A 6512-nucleotide genomic window follows, 5' to 3' on the forward strand; every position below is an offset into this window, starting at 1 on the left:
CGGATTTTGGCGCGCCGCACAGGCAAACTTTTACTAGCGCGCCGCATAGGCTTTTACTACTTGGCGTGCCGCACATGCACTCGCTGACAGCCCACAACACTAAAAAAATCAAATGATTATGCCAGGATCATTAGCGCCTTTTTTTTTACCGCCAAAACATCCAGCGCAGAAAAATGAACACTCAAGAGGTTACAAAGCTCATCCAGACATTCAGCGCATAGAGCTCCCCTACCATCTCCTATACAGCCATTTCTTCAACACCTCCATGAAAACTCACCTAGATCTAAATGTACCACTTGATGCAGCGGGAGAGCAAGGTCAGGAAGTTGAAGAAGTGACCAGGTCCAGGAAGATGGATTCGTCCATGAAGAACAGATACATGCTGCCCATCCTTTAGAACATGCTGTCCAGGATGAACAAGGCCACGCTACCCATTATTTTGATATGAACGAGCAAGCCAAAGATAAGGATTACCATGATGAATCAGGTATTTACATTGGCAATCAAACATTTTCCTGCAATTAGTAATCAAAAGTTATCAGAATTCACTAGAGGATGAGATCACTATTTTTTCTTTGCGGTACTATAGAAACTGACAAATTTTGAACATATTTGATACCGTGATACTACTTGCATGTGCAAGACGGACAGCTAGAAGAGCATGCTGTCCAGGATGAACAAGGCCATGCTACCCATCACTTCGATCTGAACGAGGAAGCAGAAGATGAGGATTACAATGATGAAGCAGATATTTACATTGGCAGTCAAACATTTCACTGAAACAACTGTAGAAAATGACAAATATCCACGAACATTGCTGATACTGTGATACTGCATGTTCTTCATTGCTGTTGTGCAAGATAGTTTGTCCCAGTAGGTTATTTATGCTTATTTAACGTGCAATGTAGATGACGACCTTGATGTGTATGCTGACCATGCGGAGATTGTATTTGGAGGAGAGGAGTTCGAAAACACAGGTTCATGAAAGGGAATAATAAATAGACTGAGTCGTGTTATATTAGTTTATCTGTAACAATAGAAATGCATATTGATGATTGATTTGTTACTGAGGAACAAAATATGGAAGAACAGGCAGATGAGAATCAATCACAGGAGGGGCATGGTGTTGATGAACAAGGAGTTAAAAAGAGGACATCTTTGACCGATGAGCAGCGAGTTCAGATTTATGAAGCTTTTACTTCAAAGAAGCAGCAATCTCAAACTTAAAATAAAAGCAACAACTACAGTAGCCAACTTTTTTAGCATTCCTAGGTCATTAGTCCGAAGTATCTAGAGGAAAGCGATGAAATGTCGTCAACAAGGAATCCCCATTGACCTTAGATCTAAAAAGATGCTTTGCGGGCGCTAGAGAGTCCAAGTGGACTTATCTCAAGTTGCAACAATTCCTTTAAGAAAAAGGACCACTATTAGATCACTTGCCAGGGAGTTGAATGTAAGTAGAAGCACGCTGCACAGGGCATTCAAACAAGGCAAGATTCGGCACCACTCTAACACACTGAAGCCCTACTTGAGGGACGAAAACAAGAAATCCCGTCTCCGATATTGTGTCTCCATGCTAGATTCTGCTAGTGTGCAAGACCATCCAACCTTCATTGATATGCGTTACATAGTGCATATTGATGAAAAATGGTTCTATACCACCACGAAGATCAGGAGGTTCTACACGCTACTTGAAGAATAGAACCCATTGAGGATAGTGCAGAATAAGAATTCAATTGGAAAGATCATGTTCTTGTGTGCACTTGCTAGGCCAAGGTATGATGCAGATGGAAATTGTACATTTGATGGCAAGATTGGAGTATGGCCTTTCATTAAGATGGTGAGCCTCTACTTAGCATGTTATAATTTCATTGCATTCATGCTTTGGTTCTAGAACCAATTTTATTTCTCTGATGAAATAGGAACTAGCAAAACGCGAAAGTTCTTACAGGCTGAGGGGTACACCAATAACAAAACCAATCAATGTTAAGAGGGAGACAAGTAGACAGTTTCTGATTGAGAAAGTGATACCAGCTATTGTAGCATCATGGTCTCAAGAAGATGCAGGGAAGACCATTTTGATTCAACAAGATAATGCTCGCACACATGTGCCAGCTGATGATGAAGCATTTCTTAATGCTGTGGCAAAAACAGGGCTTGACATTCGCATAATGCACCAGCCTCCTAACTCACCTGATATGAATGTTCTTGACCTAGGTTTTTTTGCCTCTCTACAATCATTGACATTGTGTAGGAATAGTAAAAACATGGAAGAACTAATCCAGAATGTTGACAAGGAGTTTGCTGATTATGATGCGGATTCAGTGAACCGTGTGTTTTTCACACTTCAGGCATGCTGCATTGAGGTGATGATGGCTAGAGGAGGGAATGGGTACAAAATTCCACACATGAACAAAGAAAGACTGGAGCGGCTGGCACACTTCCAATTAGCCTTAGTTGCGAGCTTAGTCTATTTGAAAGCGTTATGCGGTACTTAGCTGAGTGATGAAAGTCACTTTCCCATCATGTTTAATTTGTTGCATCTATCAACATAATAGAATTAGTCTCTCACATAATGTTTCTTTTGTTGCATCTCTCAGCATACTACAATTAGTTCCTGGCTTTCAGTTGCTCTATGTATTTGTTCCTTTATGTACCTAGGACTATGTGTTTTTCCCTCAAAAGTATTGTTCTCTTTAGACTTTTCCTCATATCATGCAGTTGTACCCTTATACCATCTTACTCAAAAATCGTAAACATTCCTCTCTAACCAAAGCTGAAGTATACCAAATTGGAAATGAATCAGACAAGTCTATTTCGGAATACCTAAGTGCATTCGAAAAGTTTCAGTAAATGTTGACAAACAAAATACAGAAATTATTCAGAAATGAAAGGAAGCTTAAACTGATGCTAGTACTACTTGCCACCATTCTGGAAATATAATGGCACTAAACTCATCAACATACTATCTCTAACCTTGTGAAATTCGTCGTCAGCACCTGCATCTCGTTCCTGCAGATTAGGGTGCTCCACGTATGCTTCTTCTTCCAGCGGCTGAGAGTGGCCGGCAATGTCATGCCATGCAATAGCTTCCAGACCATCCGAGTACGGCGGCGCCGTGAAGGGAGCGCAAACGGCACCCGAATGCTGCGGAGTAGACAAGGGATTATAGTCATCAGCCTTGGCCAGAGATGGAGATGCATGGACCTCATTGGCACCTGGGACCTTGGAGTGGGGGGCGAAAGAGCGATCATTGAAGTCATTGCTTACTTCTTCCTCCGAATCGGATACAAAGAGGAAGTCATCACCCCTACCCACCTCCGAATCTTGAGCAAAATCGACTCCTTCTTCAACCACAGCTCCTTGATTCCGGCCGCGGAGACTCACCGAAAAACCACGCCATACAGTACATCATTTCTCGCCTCCTCGGCCGGCTCCCCCCAGCAGCCTCCTTTCTCCTCGACGCCCACCATCCATTGCGGGATTGCTAGGGATTCCTCCATGGCTGCAGCTATATGGTGGATGCGGCTACTATTGGGGGCGAATCTTGCGTCGATTCATTGCAGGGACATAAGGATGGCCGCGAATCGAGCTCCGATTCGATTTGTAGGGAGTAGACGAGCATGGGTGTTGACGAATTCAGGGGAGAGGATGGCGACGCATGAGGTACGGAGGGGAGCGAGGTCGCGTGGGGGAGATTAGTAGGATGCGGACATAAGAAGGCTGCTGGTACTGATTTGTATCGTGGAAGGGTGAGGGGTATTTTGGTCCGCGCGTATGTAAATGTTGGGGTGGAAACTCTAAATGTAGTTATATTTGGGACAAATTTTGAATGCTTAACGTAGCTATATTCTGAGACGAAGGGAGTATATAAATTTGTATCTTGAGTCCCCCGTGTTTACCATCAGGCTCCACGTCCCACGATCACATCCGAACAATCTACTATCTTAGAGTATCCCACAGTAGGTTGCCGAGTATAAAACGCCGACAATGGGACTCACATGCCATGACATGCTACAATGAATTTCAAAAAATATCATATAAATATCACATATAATATTTTCCATGCTTGTTTATATAAAAAATAATCATCAAACAACAACCTAACACTACTAGAAATAGTAGCTTCCATGACGTTTTGTGCGTGACGTTCTAAAACTTCGTCATTAAACATGCCACATCTACGACGAAGATCTCAGGTTCGTCATAGATCATCGGCGGGAGCCCTCGACCTCTATGGAATTATGATGAAAAAACATGCGTCATAGAACAACATCTCATATCATCACAAAATGATGCGCCACCAACATCTTGGATCTGTGACGCCAGTGACTCGTCATAAAACCGGTTGGCCACATGTAGCGTTGGGACCCATAGGTGCACTTGTGATGGTAGAGGGTCCAGCGTGTCTACGTGGCTGCGATGTGTAGCGACGAGAACCCGCTAGTCCATATGTTAGGGCCATGGGTCAAATATGTCAATGCGGGATCCGCTAGAGAGGTGGGACTCTGTCATCCACGTGTATGAGTGCGGGCCCAACAGGCCCATGTGGCTAACACGTGTAACTATCGGTCTCGGTTGACTGGTGCAACATGTCTACCTGGTAGCCACGTGTGGTGACTCGGACCCAACAGTCCACGTGTCAGGGGTATGGGTCAAATATGTCAACGTGGGGTCCACTAGAGAGGTGGGACCTGGCAGTCCACATATACGAGTGTGGGCTAGCAAGCCGACGTGGCTACCATGTGTAAATGCTGGTCCCGTTGAGTGGATCCTGATGGTCCATGTGTACACGCAGTGGGTGCAGAAGGTAGTCGTGGCAGCCACATGTAGATATGGGACCCTCTTGCCCGGTCCAGCATGTCTAGATTGTGGCCACATGTGATGATGGAGCCCATAGATAATAAGCCCTCGGCCTGTTTCAAAGTTAGGCCCAAGATGAAATTGCAATGGAGTCGGTCCACCAAGTTTGAGTGAGCCACCAGGATTCACTCGATCTGGCTTAGGAAGAGAAATAGGCCTACATTGAATAACAGGTTTGTCGAATGAGCACTAAAGAGCGAGAAAAAATTTTGCTACCGCATGGGTTCGAACACGGGCCAAAGGCAGTGCAGTAGTTGCTATCCACCACTATGCTACTCAAGTATTTTCGACTAACTCTACACTTGTATTCTTTTTGAACAATTGAATACTCACACACGGGCACGACGGTTCTTGTTCACGCGCACGCCCACCGAGAAGATGGTTGCCATCCCCGAGACATGGTGCCATCTTAACTTCCCGGCGGTCGGCGGCAGTTCCAAGAGGGGTTTACAAGAACTCCTGCTCATCGTTGTCGCCAATTCCCACGCCAGTTCGAAGAGGGGATTTCAAGAACTCCTCCTCTCATCGTCCTCACCATTTCCCAAAGAGGTGTTTTCAAGAACTCCTACTGTAGCCTCTGATCAGCCCCCTTCCCCACCTCCTCCTCAATCAACGTATGTCGCGCCGCTTGGCCTCTCTAGCCCTCCATCCATGCCACCGCACAAGCCCTCGGGTGGGCCTCATCGTACATTGATGCCGGTTATCATGGCGGTGAGGCGGCACCCCCCGTCGCTAGCGGCGCTCCCTACCGAGGTAGCCATTAAGATTGCCGGCCACCTCGCTGTGACCTCGGAGCGGCCCATGGATGACCTTCGTAGCCTACGGGTGACCTGCTCATTCATGCACTGCATGTGCAGTGACCGCGTCGTCGGCTAGCGTGTGGCACTAGACCAGTTCAGACACGCAATATCATGGAATGAGCTCAAGGGGTACGGCGCCTTCCTTGCTAGCCTGACCCAAGTCAAGCAACTCGGAGGCCTACTTCCTCACCGGGATACAAGTCGTATTCGGGGAAAACTGCAACCCCCGGCCATGCCTCAACAATCTCGCCCGCGCTGCAACGGGTGGGCACAATGTGCCGGCCTCTCTAGTTGCCCTTTTCCTCTACAGAGACAATGGCAGCACCAGCGATGACGACACTGTGAGGTGGTACATGAGACAGGTCGAGGGCGAGGTAGAATTGCGAGCGGCTGTGGCGGCGGCGGGTGCGGCGGACCAACAAGGATGAGGATGTTGAGCAACAAGGGGTGTCAGATGTGCCGCGAGCAGGCTACGAATGTGATCCACCAAACGACATGGTGCAAGTGGGGGAAATTGCTGCTGCCTGCACCGGTGTGCGGTGATTTTTCGTGCGCAGGAGGCTACTGCGGTGTTGCAAAAGGATGGGAACGAAGGACTCTGTTTTGCAGCGAGGACTGTAGGATTTGCCGCAAAATGGTTTTCTCGAAAGGGAAATTTGAATAGGAAACTAATTCACTCTTTACATGCAACTGTGAATTAGTGTAGCTTTTGCTTTTCTGTTGCTTTTCCTTGATGTGGTCCAGGACTGGTTGGTGGATCTTGTAGCCAATATTGGCAATGTAAATATATATATATATGATTAATGAAGATCGATCTCTTGTTACAATAAAAAAAAGTAGTAATTTCAA

At 46.1% G+C, this 6512-nt stretch overlaps 1 pseudogene; it reads left to right on the plus strand.

The window, feature by feature from the left end:
* The first annotated feature begins 209 nt into the window (after window positions 1-209).
* Window positions 210-2506, plus strand: LOC140222815 (uncharacterized; annotated as a pseudogene).
* Window positions 2507-6512: the final 4006 nt, after the last annotated feature.

The sequence above is a fragment of the Setaria viridis genome, chromosome 5 (genome assembly GCF_005286985.2).
Source record: "Setaria viridis chromosome 5, Setaria_viridis_v4.0, whole genome shotgun sequence".
NCBI classification, from domain to species: Eukaryota; Viridiplantae; Streptophyta; class Magnoliopsida; order Poales; family Poaceae; genus Setaria; species Setaria viridis.